At 36.8% G+C, this 16,030-nt stretch overlaps 1 protein-coding gene across 1 annotated transcript in view; it reads left to right on the forward strand.

The window, feature by feature from the left end:
• Positions 1 to 14,355: 14,355 nt before the first annotated feature.
• LOC106059674 (serine/threonine-protein phosphatase 6 regulatory ankyrin repeat subunit A-like) overlaps positions 14,356 to 16,030 on the forward strand; it is a 32,972-nt gene continuing 31,297 nt past the window's right edge. The window contains exon 1 of the mRNA XM_056028644.1: positions 14,356 to 14,527. The gene's annotated coding sequence lies outside the window, so the exon portion shown is untranslated. The remainder of the gene's footprint in view (positions 14,528 to 16,030) is intronic.

Raw genomic sequence — 16,030 nt, forward strand, 5'->3', positions numbered from 1 at the left:
GTTTATTGTTTACTTTAAGTACTTTAGTTTTTTGGTGGTTTATTTTGAGGCCTACTCTTTTTCCTACTTCGCTTAAAGCTGTGACCTTTTCTTGCATATCCTGTAGTCTGTGTGATAATAGGGCTATGTCATCAGCGAATTCCAGATCTTCCAGCTTTTGTGTGAGAGTCCATTGGATTCCTTTCCCTGCGTTAGAGTAGGCTTCTTTTGTGACCCAATCCAGTACTAGAAGGAACAGGAGTGGTGAAAGAAGACATCCCTGTTTGACTCCTGTTGTGACTGGAAATTCCTCTGACAGCTTGCCACAGTGGGTTACTTGGCAGGTGAAACCATCATAAAGGTTCTTGATTATGGTTATTATTTTATTGGGGATCCCATAATGTCTCATTACAGTCCAGATAGATTCTCTGTCGACACTATCAAAAGCTTTTTCAAAGTCAACAAAAGTTGCATAGAGAGGAGATTGCCATTCGACACATTGTTCTACAATTATCCTGAGTGTAGCTATTTGGTCAGCACAAGATCTCCCTTTTCTGAATCCGGCCTGTTCTTCCCTTAGGTGTTCATCACATGCTCCCTTTATTCTGTTTAGTAGGATTCTGCTAAAAATCTTGCTTGGTACTGACAGCAAAGTGATGCCTCGCCATTTCTTACATTGTGATAGATCTCCACTCTTTGGTATTTTAATTAGCAAGCCCTTTTTCCACTCACCCGGAGGTGTTTCTGTTAACCAAATTTTGTTGAATAGTTTGTGCATTTGGTCAACTATTTCACTTCCTCCTTCTTTTAGGACTTCGGGTGGTATGTTGTCAATTCCAGCTGCTTTACCTGTCTTCATTTGTTTGAGTGCATTCCTTATTTCTTCTTTTGTTATTTCTTCCATGTTTATGTCTAGTGTTGGTCCTGCATTTAGATCTGGTGGATTTCGTGGTTTAGGTCTATTGAGCACTTCTTGAAAATATTCTTTCCATCTTTCAAGTTGTTCATTTATTGAAGAAAGTAGTTTTCCGTATTTGTTTCGGACTGGAACATTGCAATTAGCCTTTTTGGTACTGAGAAGTTTGGTGATTTTGTATAGTTGTTTTATATCTCCTTTACCTGCTGCTTCTTCTGCCTGTTCTGCCAGATTATTGTAAAATGATCGTTTGTCTTGTCTAAGCATTTTGGTGACTTTCTGTGAAACTGCTTGGTAGTCTTGTTTTGATTGTTGCTTGTGGTTTCTTGTTTTTGCTACGTTAACTGCCTGTTTAGCGAATTTCCTTTCTTCGATTAATTTCCATGTCTCGTCACTAATCCACTGTTTTTTTCTTCTTAGGGTTAAGGCTTAGTACTTCATTGCTTGTTTCAGTAATAATTTCTTTGAAAATTTGCCAAGATTTATCGACGCTTTGTTTGGCCTCATCTAGTTGTAGCACAGCAAATCTATTTTGAAGGGATAGTTGGAATTACTTTTTAATCTGTGTGTTGTTGAGCTTGTCTAGGTCAAATCTTTTCCTTTTGTTTCTTTCTGTTTTATTGCTGGCCAGCTTCATTTTTAGTTTGGCAACAACTAGGTGGTGGTCTGAGCCAATATCTGCTCCTCTTCTGTTTCGTACATCTAGTAATGTGCTTCTCCAGTTCCGCCGTATGGTAATGTGGTCGATTTGATTCTCTGTTTTATTGTCTGGTGAAACCCATGTCACTTTGTGGCATTTTTTGTGGGGGAAAATGCTGCCTCCTATCACTAATTCATTAAATGTGCAGAAGTCTGCAAACATTTCTCCATTTTCGTTTATGGTGCCAAGTCCATGGGTGCCCATACTTTTCTCTCTCTCTCTGTTGTCACTTCCCACTTTGGCATTCAAGTCTCCCATGACGATCAAAACATCTCTTGTAGGTATTTTGTCAACTATACTTTGCAGTTGGTCATAGAATGTATTTTTGTCAGTATCACTTGCAAGGTTGGTGGGAGCATAGCACATAATGATGTGAACATTTTTGAACTTAGACAAAAATTTGGCTCTAATTATTCGTTCTGAAACTGGTTCCCATTCTAAAAGACTTTTGAAAGCTTCCTTGTTTAGTAGTAGTGCTACACCATTTTCATGTAAGTCATCTTCTTTTTCCTTTCCAGAGAAGAGAAGGGTTTCTCCTGATTGCAGTCTTGTTTCACCGAATGTGTTCCATCGAACTTCACTCATTCCCAGGATCTGTAGTTTGTAGTTGGCCATTTCCTTGGCAGTTTGTGCACATCTACCTGGTTCTAGTAAAGTGCGGACATTCCATGTTCCCAAGTTAAATGCTGCCTTCTGAATAAGGAAGTGTTTCTTTTTCATTGGTTTAAGTAGAGTGGTCGGCCTCACAGGATTCGTTCGACTTTCCCTGCATAGCTTCATAAGTCTCCTTTGTGGAGCTCTACTTTCGCCTCTGACAATGTTTAGTGTTTGTGCTTTTGTTCTGGTTTCTATAACACTTTTTTTTTTCCATGGACAGGTTGTTAGCCTATCACACAACCCCTGTGTCCCGGGGAGGGGGATGCACCTATTGTCTGGCCTCTTTCCTAACAGACCTGTCCGGCTTGGTAGTACCTGCAAGGAGTGATGAGCTCCCGCCGGTATAGCTCCGAGGGTCATTGAGGCACTCAAGCTGTCACACCACGGCAAGGTATGTGCATCAGGTGACAGAAACAAGTATTTACAGTGAACTTAATATAGATATTGGGGGGGGGGGTAGTGTGAGGGTCCACCAATTCTTTTCTTTAATATTCTCTGTAATAAAAAAAAAAAAGTTGAATCTACGACTTTGAGCCATAGGTGGCAACTTGCACCGCCCTGCAAAAATCCTGCGGGCGCCCATGGGAGCTTAATTATCTTTGTGGAAAGCGATCAAGAAGTCTTAGTTGCTTTCTGTATATTACCCACGTCTCAGATCCATAAACAAAGGTTGATAGAACAACTGTCTGATAGACTCTGATTTGTGTAGGCAGGGGGAGCGATTAATTTCGTCATTATTGGGAGGCGTCCAAAAGCACTAATGGCCCGTGGCCAGACGGTTATCAACTTCCCTTGAAAGCTATGCGTCATTTGATATGCTTTCTGGATATGTGTAGTAATACGTTAAAGGGGTGTCCATTTACGGATATCTTTGGGGCTGAGTAGATTTTATTGGGTGACTTCTGGAACATGATTTGGTTTTCCGAAGTTTACAGTTAATATCACATAGGGTTCAAAGACTTAAAAAACAAATATTTACTGCTGCAGGGGTGAGCGACTGTATAGAAAGACTGTATCCAAAAGAGATGCCAGCGTATGCAAATTTGTTGATCTCGAGCTGGAGATCATGTTCAGTGTGAGCAAGTAAGGCGTAGAGAATAATAATTTATTTATAAAGCGCTGTTAACAAACAAAATGTAGGCTCAAGGCGCTGTAATAACATTACAAACACGACAGTTGAAATGACAATTAATCTAAAAACGTTTTAAACAGATAGGTCTTAATGTTTTTCTTAAAAGTGGTGTAGCATGTTGTCTGTTTGAGATCAATGGGGAGTGAGTTCCAAACCTTTGGTCCGTGCACTGATAAAGCCCGCAGACCGTAGCTTTTGAGGGAGAAACGTGGCACCACTAAAAGCGTTGAGTCCATTGAGCGCAGGGCTCTCTGGGGGACATATGGAGTAATCAGTTCGCTAAGGTACAAGGCATCTCATTGATATATATATATATATATATATATATATATATATATATATATATATATATATATATATATATATATATATATATATATATATATATATATATATATATATATATATATATATATATATATATATACAATGATGACAATGTGTGGCGACCTTGTAATCGATTCTCGCTTTCACGGGAAGCCAATGGAGCGTGCGCAAGAGCGTAGTAGCAGAATCTTGTCTTGTTTTTCTAAGGACTGTTCATACAGAATTGTTCCGAATACGTTGCAGCTTGGCTACTTTGTCATCGGGTATACCTGCTAGCACGGCGTTGTTCTGAATATGTTGCAGCTTGGCTACTTTGTCATCGGGTATACCTGCTAGCACGGCGTTGTTCTGAATATGTTGCAGCTTGGCTACTTTGTCATCGGGTATACCTGCTAGCACGGCGTTGGAGTAGTCAAGGCGAGAGAGTATGAATGCCACAGCTAGCGTTTTTGTTGACTCCGTTGTTAAATATGGTCGGATCTGGCCTAATCTGCGCAGCTGTAGATAAAGACCCTTGCAGAGCTGACTTATGTGTGGGTCGAAAGATAGTGTTGAGTCGAAGAAAACTCTGTTACGACCATTTCCTTTGTTTTTGTATGGTACAGTAGACCGTATGAGGTCAAAAATTGAACACGTTGCCGTTTGAGCGAAACCTGATGTAGATGCCTTCGTGCAGTCGCTGCTTCATTCAACCCAACATTACGTCCAAGACGATAGCGAACAGATAAGATATGTTTAAATCAGCAATGGTAGGCCTAACGCTGAAGGGAAAGAAGTCTAGCAGAAAACATGTTCAATACATGTGTTAATATGAATAACTATTGATAAAATGTAAAAGTACAGTTACATTTTAAAATAGACTAGACATTCATTTTAAAATTGTGCAATGCAGACAACAAAAACAAAAAACTTAAGAATGTATGTGTGTGTTCGTGACTGGGTTAGGGTTTAGTAAAATCATCTCCCCTCCCACCACCAATTCATGTGTTTGTTAATTATGCATATAATAATTAAATGTGTGAAGTTTGATCCGAGAACGGGTGTGTGAGAAATAACGTGTTAAATGTTTTTATTAGACTGACAGAGTTGATATATAAGCTTTGTAAAAACAATACTGACTTAATCAAACTTCTAGAAAACTATTAAAAATGCCCCTTCTCCCTGCACAATTAAAAGGGCTTGTCAATCACAGATTGCAATGATCGGCCGAAGGGGAACACAATGGTTTGCTTGCATGCTCTTCACACTGAACGGATATTTCAGGTAGACCGATACTAAAGCAATAAGTGAACTATTGAACTAATCGAAGAGCCAGCGTAACCACCATTCCCTTTAACCGTGTGACCTCTCTCAGGCACAAATCACTCATTGATTGGGCTCAGCCTTGATGGAAATTAAAAGGGGAGATGATGACGCAAATACTTCGATCCGTGTCTTCGTATAAAAAAGAATATCATTCCATTTTTGTAATGTTGGTGGGAAAAGCCTGTTCGTTGGCCTGTTCAACTCTGAACTATTGGTAGGCCACGCTGGCCACATTTGGTTCAATGCAAGTTTTATAACAAGAAGTAGATTCCAAATACGCTGGAGTAGTAGGGCCAATGTGTTTCTATTGAAAAACAAAAACTTCATATTCTATATTTTAATTTATACTAGCTCTGACTTCCATATCTCTCACACACACACACAAAGGCATAAGTCTATAAGATTTTAACTCGTTGGTTTGAAATTGCAAACAAATAGTAGGCTATTACTAAATCGGTGTATGCGTATTACTGTATTTTTGCGCACGCGTATACCCCGCACTAATTACAAAATAAGCAAAAACAGAATCGTACAAGCCGCACCTTATATACTCCGCATGTGTAAACTGGCTAGTTGATTACTGGTATATCAAAGATTCTCTGCCACTATATGTTTTCTTGACGTTTATAATGAGATGTTTAGGCTATATAGCTTTCCAATGTATAGGCCTATTTAACATTAACTACCTATAGGACGTCTAATGACCCACTGGTATGACCATAGTTTCCTTTATGCTATAATATGTTTATGAGTAAAATACATTTTCTAAACCTCGTACCTTTGAATACCCACACCACTGCCATCCGTGCGGGAAAACTTGTATAACCCGCGGATTAGATGCACGAAAATACGTTAAAGAGTGAATGTAGACTGAAAAAAAGTTGAAAAAAAATCCTTTTTAAAACAAAAATGAATATAACTTTTATTTGTGAACAGTTTTTTTTTTAAACTTCACTGTAGATGTATGTCGGAACACAAATGAAATAACATCTTAAACAATTAAAACTAAAACTAAATAAAAATTTAAAAAATCTAAACTTTCGCATCTCTATTTTTTTTTATTTAGCCACGATAGACCATATCGTGGTTTCGTCAGAATCTCTTCAGTCTATAGAATCAAACAATCTGCTCACCTTTAGGCCTAAGCATGGTTACATAAGAAACAAGCTAATACATTCCATAATAAATAATTAATAATATATAGAAAAGTTAGAAGAAGCATTTAAAAAAGAGAGATCGTCCCTCCTTCCCACTCTGGAGGCTGACGAATTTCGGTAAAGAAATCACACAATTTTTATACGAATTTATTAGTCATGTTAATAATATATAGGCTACTAATTATTTATATTTAAACCTATTTTTGGATTATTTCGCTCCCCCTCCCATTTCTAGTATGTTGGCCGACTTTGTGGATGGGGAGGTGACAATGGCATCAATCCCGCCCCCCCCCCACCATAAACTTTCGGGGGGGCGGTCCAATTTATTTGTAAAAATCACAGCTTGTTAACAGTATCAATTAAATATCTATATAATTAAAACTTTGTTATTTTTTATTTTAATTGATCTTTATATTATGTCGTTTCTCTGTTGGGGGGGGGGGGCGAATACATCTACTGCCCATCCCACCTAAACCCTTTAAGAGGGAGGGGCGGTCCTACTTTTAATTAGTCGTTCGGATTTATCGAAAGTCGAGGGTTCAAACCCTGCCAGCTCCATCCCCCGTCGTCCAGCGGGAGGTGTGGAATAGGAAGTAAACTATCTTCAACTCTGAAGGAACATCCGAAACATGTAAAACATTTTACAAAAACATTTTACAGACGAAAACATGGCGTTTTAAAACAGAATAGTCAAATATGTAATCACACACGAATTTATCTTAGTTATTTTAAGAAAGACTTTGTTTTGGAAAATTTAGAGTTCATACGAAATTTTTCATTATAAGAGTAACGATTGAGATGAGTTCTGAATGCAAATATTATTTTCAAAGTCACCCTTTTCCAACCTTTTCTAATACTGATATTTATAAAAAAAAATTGGGACTATAACTCACAATATATACTTGAATCCTAAAAATGCAAAAAATTTACAGTAGAATCTAATTGGTCCACTTAATTTCTCCTCCCACTTCCCTATTTATTTTGTTTAGAGCTTTGAATTATAGTTCTGTAACAAAACAAAGTTACAAACAGGCCTTTTGAACAAAATGTATCACTTACAAATGAGCTTTTTTAAAAAATATTATTTTTCAAATAATTTTTTTTTCGGCGGCGATCCTCAAAGTCTTAATCTAAATATGTGGGGTATCTTATCTTTTCAAGGAAAACATATCGGTTGTATTTGCATTGTAGGCCTTTTAAGGGCCTGTAAATTCATATTAGAATATTTTTCAAGTAAAAGATTATTCAAAAGATCCTTTTTAATACGATGAATAATGAGCTGTAGATGTCACGAGAATGCGTTTCGGCAGTGAATAATGCAAGAAAACACTTTTGGCGTCGGGGAACCGGACCCCAGTGGGGGAACTTACAGCGCTCCCCCAGATCCACTAGCTGCCAAGAGAAAGGCCTCAACTTACTCACGCATCAATTCGTACCAACTTGAACACAAAACACAAACCTATTTTTTCTGCCTAGCCACAAAGAAGCCAGAACACATGCCTACTCAAACCAGATATAACACAGAACACAAACCTACTCATGCCAACTGTAACACAGAACACAAACCTACTCATGCCAGCTGTAACACAGAACACAAACCTACTCATGCCAGCTGTAACACAGAACACAAACCTACTCATGCCAGCTGTAACACAGAACACAAACCTACTCATGCCAGCTGTAACACAGAACACAAACCTACTCATGCCAGCTGTAACACAGAACACAAACCTACTCATGCCAGCTGTAACACAGAACACAAACCTACTCATACAGCTGTAACACAGAACACAAACCTACTCATGCCAGCTGTAACACAGAACACAAACCTACTCATACAGCTGTAACACAGAACACAAACCTACTCATGCCAGCTGTAACACAGAACACAAACCTACTCATACAGCTGTAACACAGAACACAAACCTACTCATGCCAGCTGTAACACAGAACACAAACCTACTCATACAGCTGTAACACAGAACACAAACCTACTCATGCCAGCTGTAACACAGAACACAAACCTACTCATGCCAGCTGTAACACAGAACACAAACCTACTCATGCCAGCTGTAACACAGAACACAAACCTACTCATGCCAGCTGTAACACAGAACACAAACCTACTCATGCCAGCTGTAACACAGAACACAAACCTACTCATGCCAGCTGTAACACAGAACACAAACCTACTCATGCCAGCTGTAACACAGAACACAAACCTACTCATGCCAGCTGTAACACAGAACACAAACCTACTCATACCAGCTGTAACACAGAACACAAACCTACTCATGCCAGCTGTAACACAGAACACAAACCTACTCATGCCAGCTGTAACACAGAACACAAACCTACTCATACCAGCTGTAACACAGAACACAAACCTACTCATGCCAGCTGTAACACAGAACACAAACCTACTCATACCAGCTGTAACACAGAACACAAACCTACTCATGCCAGCTGTAACACATAACACAAACCTACTCATACCAGCTGTAACACAGAACACAAACCTACTCATACCAGCTGTAACACAGAACACAAACCTACTCATGCCAGCTGTAACACAGAACACAAACCTACTCATACCAGCTGTAACACAGAACACAAACCTACTCATACCAGCTATAGCATTAACTTTAACTGAAAACAATGGATTGAAAACAGTGGCTAGTTGTTCATTACCACTTTTAAACTAATTCAAGGAGTTTAACAATATGGCCAGACCAAGACGTGAAATTAAGTCCCACAATACAAAAGCAATGGGATTATACTCTCATTAAGTCATCAATTAATGTCAATAATTATGCAATTTAAGTCAACTGTTTGAATGTAAACAAATAGGGTGATTGGTCTCCGCGTCATCGACTTGCTGATTAGAAGACACACAGCCGGATTAGTTAATTATTGCTTTCATTGTTATGACAGTAAGAGCTTGTTTTTTGTATCTGAATGTTGTGAAAAATAAAGCCAGCCACAAGTCAAAGTGATTCTACGGTTAGGTAATATACATAGTGTCAGGGTTGTGTTTTAAACTTTAGCTCGTTTTCCCTGGCCCCTTGCATTCCACATGCACCTTCGTGCATAAAATAAATAATTAGCTAGATGTTAACAATATAATGTTTAATGAGATAAAAGTAATTTACAATCAACAAACTGAAAAAGTAATATATCAATTGAATTTAACAAATATTATATAACAGATGTTATGTTAATCAAATAATCGTTCTGCTGTCCCATAGTACCAACACAACACATTAGTAAGTATTTGGCCTCAACGTAACAAACCTACAACACTGGCCCACTGCTGACACAACCTATAGGCTACAAGCCCATCAATAACTGTAGAGAAGTAAGAACGACAAATTGAAAATACTAATCTAATACACTATGGCAGTGAAAGAACTGTGAAATGCAGTAATGCCTTAGATGCTCACCCTAAACAGGTGTACACAGACAAACTTCAAAGAAACGATATATCAGCATAAAAAAAAACTCCATCAGCTAAAAAAAAAATGCAACAAAGAAGGTGTGTTAAAAAGATGTGCACCTAACAAGAATTTGTGCTAGAATAATATAACCTACGCACCGACACATAGTACTATTGACTATTAGTAAAATAATTTTCATGTAAAGCATCAATATTTGCATACAATGTCCTGTGTAGAATTTATTGTCATTCCATCATTTGGGAAAGATCTTCAATTTTATTAAAAGGGTTAATGTCTTTTTGAGCAGCCTAAGAACCTCACAAATTGATATATGAGCCAAGGGTCTCAAATATGAGACATTACATTAACTATTGGCAACAGTAACAAATAGGCCTAAAGATGTCTCAAACAGCACCGTCCATCGCTGCTGCGCCCACAAGTACACTCTGACACATACAAACATGCTCTACAATACAAACGCGGGTTAACATGGGAGACTACTCACGAATCTAATAAAGTACTTGATTGGTCGTCAAGGTATCGAATATTTCCTCTCTTGTACACTTACGGGCTATTAATTTTGGCATCGATGTTGGTGCGCGGGTCAAACATCAAATGTTTGTCTTAAGGCTCGCCACTTATCGACACGCAATGGACTCATAAATACTACTAGCCAGACGATATGGCTGATTACTATAGAGTACAAGCTAAATATAAGCCTTCGACTCCTTACACATTACTTGACTAACTTGTAGGACGGTTCTGGAAATTTTAAACTTGTCCGAGAACATTATTTCTTCTTGGAGTCCCTCCTCCTATTAATAACCTTTCAACTGTAACGCTTATATTTATGAATAAACACTAATACAACTTTATGTATATATTTATTCGGAGTGGGCAAAAAACTCCTGAGCAAAACCTAAGACCTGGATAGGCACGGTTCTCGAAAACGGCTCTAACGATTTTCCCAGAATATATATATATATATATATATGTAGTGGAGTGGATACCTTTTCAGGAAACACCGGCCACCCCGATATCCACGTGACCCTTCCCCCTAGATGGCACCTTGTGTCCGCGCATAAAATGGCAGAACAACGTGGGTACTGTCCATTCGACCGGCATCTCTTGTCGCTGTAGTGTCCGTACGTTACTGGACCTAGGTCGTCTCCACTCCCTGTTTGTGCCTGGTTCTAAACCATGTGTTTATGTATGGCTGCAGGTCTATAGTGTGTAATAAAGAAATTGAAATCGGCCTACGAGTTGCCTTCCCTTCGTCATGTTATTTAGTTTGTTCTGTGCCAAACCCACCATATATATATATATATATATATATATATATATATATATATATATATATATATATATATATATACATGGAAAGGAAAAATGTGCAATACTGAGATCCTTGCGCGATCAGGTATTCCCAGCATCTTTACAGCCCTCAGACAACGCTGTTAGCGCTGGCTTGGACATGTTCGCCGGATGGAGGACAAGCGCATCCCAAAAGTTATCCTCTATGGACAACTTGCGACTGGCACAAGAAAAACTGGTCGCCCCCACCTCCGTTACATAGACGTAATTAAATGGGACCTCAAATCAGTGAACATCAATACTGACAACTGGAAAGACATAGCTCTAGACCGCACCAGATGGAGAGAGACAGTGACCAAGAAAGCTATGGACAGTGAAAGAACATGGGTCTCAGCTCATCAGCTCAGGAAGAAAAACGTACAATCCGAAAAATGGCCAGCTCCTCTACCACTGACGCAAAAGCCACATTAACCCGCGCTATTTGTGGACGGGAGTGTCTCTCCAAAATAAGGCTCCACAGCCACACGAGGAAGTGTGCTCTGAGATGAACCATATATATGCATAAACAATTTAAGTTTAAAGCTACAATTTCGTAGGTAAATTTAATTTCTACATAAATACAATTTTGTTGGATTACGACTTGATAAAACATATACTTGATGCAAAGTAATTAAAATTTCATAAAAGACACTGTTTCATTAACACATTCCATGCAAGGAAGCGGGGTGGGATCAAGAGAGACCAAATCACCATGGCACCCTATGACGACAGGAAACAGCCCAAAAGCTTTCTCTTTCACTGACTTCCGTTTTTCTGGATGGAGTACGGGGGGGGGGGGGGGCGGTATTGGCATTTAGAACGCAGAAAGCTCCAGTGGCGAACTGGCAAAGTAAATAGTCGATACCGCCCTTAGTGAGGCACACAAAGTACACATTTTAATTTTCGGGGTGATCCGTGGATTAAATATCCTAGAACTGAAGTGGTGATGTGAAGTGGATACACAAAAATAGTGAAACAATTAACCATTCGAATATTACATACAAATGTATCTGAGTGATAATTAAGTTAGGGCCCTATAGATTGAAAAGTAGAAATTTAGATATTGATTGTTGTGTGGAAACAAAGTGGAAAAGTGTAAGCTTTTTTTTTTTTGTCATGACGGATTAGATTTCTGAGATGTTTCTCATTTTCTTCCATAGTTGGCAATACATGACTTTTGTGTGTTTCTATTTCAACGTGGTTTTGGATTGGATGTCAATGGTGCTATAGTCACAGTATTGACTTTCACAAATTTAATGGAAGTTTCTGTTCGTAGAATCAACTCATTAATTTGACTAATTAGCTAATTTTGTATCATACTTTTGCACTGATATTCTAAATTAATTTTAGATTGAAATGTAAAAAGGGCAATTCTAAATTCTTATAACGTTGATGTGATCATTAATACATTAAAAATGTACCATAAATAAAATTGTATAAACTAATCATGTCGTACACAGAAAAGACAACCATAGTCTGTTTCTTTATCTCAGCAGTTCTGAAATATAATTTTTTATTTTGTTTACTATTTATTTGATAGGCTATAACAACCAGTACACGTACTGTGTTTGCTTATATGCCTTCGGCCCTGTTAACCAAATACATTCTTGAATCTTATTTCTCACATTAGTTGGAAGTTCCTTTGGACTTCGATATTTATGTTTATTTTCGTAAACGTGATTTTATAAAGTTCTTCATATACTATTATGTAGGCCTATAAGTATAGGAATTTTTAGTAAATATCAAAAGATATTTATTTACAAAAAATGGAAGTATGTCTATGTGTAACATTGGTAATTATAATATGTTCTGTACTTATGGCCTCCAATGGTCGCAATTGAATAGTTTACGGGTTTTCAAAAACAATTGGGTAATGTGTGTTCGTTGAAGGGGAGTTAAGCACTTCTCTGAGGAAACTAGTTGTCGGATTTTAGCAAATAATTTGAATAAATTGATCTTTCCGAAGGATTTTTCCTTTACAATTGTTAATTTTACATAACAATGCAACAACTTAAAATAAATATTACATTGTGGAAGTACATATTTTAAAAAAATATAATTACATTAATTACAATATCTCTATTCTGATCGCACATTCGGAGTGGGCAAATACCTCCTGGGCAAAACCTAAGACCTGGGTGGACAAGGTTCTCGAAAACGGCTCTAAAGATTTTCCTAGAAATTTGACAGTTGATGTATATCGTTTGGAAAAGAATTACTAGCACGTTGGCCACACTGGGAAAACGCTAGTTTGACAGTTATAATTTTTCAAAGTATAAAAAAAAAGATTTCTAATTTGACTAGAGTACTAGAAAATCTTTATTTTGAACAGATTTCGTCTTCGGGTATTTCCGCGTATAGGCCCTATTCATTAACGAGTTAAATAAATGAATAGATGTTCAGAAACATTTTGTGTACCATCTTCATTGGAATATTATATAGTCTAGAAGTTTCATACATTGAACCATGATTGAACCAATGGATTTAGGATTTCCTGACAGGAAGAGTGTAAACTGTAATAATAAATGGCTCTAAATCAACATCAACAACAGCAAACTCAGTTGTACCTCAAGGAACAGTCTTAGATCAAATACATTTCTAAATTACATAAATGATCTATCAAATTGCATTAGTTCAGTTACAAAAATTAGAATATTTGCAGACGATTGAATAACTTATAGAACAATAAAAACAACACAAGATACTGAAATTTTACAAAAAGAATTAGATGAATTACAGAAATAGGAATTAAATTGGAGTATGTCTTTCCACCCAGAAAAATGTCGATTGTTTAGAATAACAGAAAAAAAACTTTAACAAATAAATATTACTTATCTTATTCATGGTAAATCAGTTAGACGTACTAAAAACTTAAAATATCTAGATGAAATGAAAACTTATCATGGAATCCTCATACTACTGAAATAATTAACAAATCAAACAAAGCAATAGTGTTCATTAATATAAATAATTTCAAATCAAACAAAAATAAAATGTTATTTAACCTTGGTTAGCCCAATAAAGGAATATGCATTCAAGTCAATAAAAGATAAAGAAACTGGAAAAGTCGCAACACTGATCAATGAGATTTATAGAAAAGGAATATTCACATTTGATAAGAATAACACCTATGGCCTTAATAAAATTGTGACGTTCAACTTTCAAAATATACAATCGCTTCAGTAGATCAATTTTCTAGAGTGTGCTTTAAGTTGGATTTAATTGTAGAAGTTTCAAATGTTTTAATTGGCTTAGAAGTTACAGAGTATGTGAAACTAATTGGCTTAGAAGTTACAGAGTATGTGAAACTAATTGGCTACTAATTTCAAATAGATATGTTACTTATGGATGATTTAAGCATTTTCTTATATTGTGTTTCCACTAGTCATAATTTAAAATATGAACAAGTCTACTACCTGTTGAAAACAATATACACATTTTGCAAATAAAAGATTATGGCGGCAAACATTTCAATTAGGTCCAAAGCTGAATGGAGGATGGGTGAATGGATAGCTGACTAAAGCAGTTTTAGATACTATGGAAGTAAAGTAGATAACATACTAGGTAAGTCTTAAGAACTTTTTCTCTAATTAAATCATTCAGTGACATAGTAATAATTCAACACAACTAGTTACTTTAGCATTATTTGAATTATTATAATATATCACTTGAATCTGCCAATGGTCCTTTTAATCTGTAATTATTATAATTTCAATGCTGCTAATTGTGTAATTAGCTCTTTATCTGTAAGAGGTACCAAGTATAGATATTTTGACTAGATTGGAACAAAGGGATAGCAGAGAGTAGAGAGACCTTTAGTTTGCTCATATCTTTTTCTGAAACACAGTAACATAGGCCAGTGTTTCCCAAACTGTGCTCCGCGGAACCCTAGTGTTCCTCGAGGCAAGAATAGGTGTTCCGTGAACTACTGGAATGGTTAACAAGTAGGCCACCACGTGAACTACTGGAATGGTTAACAAGTAGGCCACCACGTGAACTATTGGAATGGTTAACAAGTAGGCCACCACGTGAACTATTGGAATGGTTAACCAGTAGGCCACCACGTGGATTCATCTCTCTCAAAAATAAGCAAGTGTTCCGATAAATACTCAGAATGTGCGAAGTGTTCCGTTAAGGAAAACGTTTGAGAACCACTGACATAGGCCTTACTTTTAAGGAACACATTAAAGACATGACTTTAAAAAAAAATAAACTATCAATCCATTACTAAGACAAAGGCTTCGAACAAACAAGACTTCATCCTACACATTAAGAAAAGAAGGAACATCACCAACAGTAATTTCTGATCATTTTCAAAGTTACGTCCCCTCTCATAGTTTATAGCCTCAAAACAATGTCAATAACACTAAATGCAGCATGTAAAGGGCCACTTGCTACTGACTATAAACAAGTAAAGATTGTATTAATTGCCAACACATTTTCTTCTTCTACTTATTTGTAAACCAAACAAAACATAAACATTCAATTATAGAAAAATGCAATCATTTCTTTCTTTAGTCATTCCACAATCATCTGTCTAATAATAATGGATTGTCCAGATGATCACACTTTTATAATTTTTCATGCAGTTTCATTTAGCAATGACATATAATATCTAGATTTATAAAGGGGTCAATACCTCAAATAGCTAAGGGTCTTTTTAGTCTAAATACGGCTCGGCATGCAAACATGATCGTCAGTTGATGCAAGTTGGAATTAAATGTTTTTTTTCTGTTCCTTATAGATGTATAGGCCTATTTGTTAACAGCATTCTATAGAATGAACAGAACTGTTTCAGACAAAGTTGAGAAATGTTTTAAATATTTTATTAATGATATACTCTTCTCAGAATGATATTGCTATTTGCCAAACAATTTTGTCGCTGAGTTCGTTTTCATTACATTTGAATTAGTGTATAACAACATAACAACTTCATTATGTTAGGGAAACAAGATGTTTCACAGCGTGTTGTAGGAAAGATAAAAAAAAAATGATGTGATCAAGGTTACTATGACTACTGATTCCTTCTTATTGAAATTATTATATAACTTGTTAAATGAGATTCTG

The sequence above is a fragment of the Biomphalaria glabrata genome, chromosome 5, assembly GCF_947242115.1.
Source record: "Biomphalaria glabrata chromosome 5, xgBioGlab47.1, whole genome shotgun sequence".
NCBI lineage: Eukaryota > Metazoa > Mollusca > Gastropoda > Planorbidae > Biomphalaria > Biomphalaria glabrata.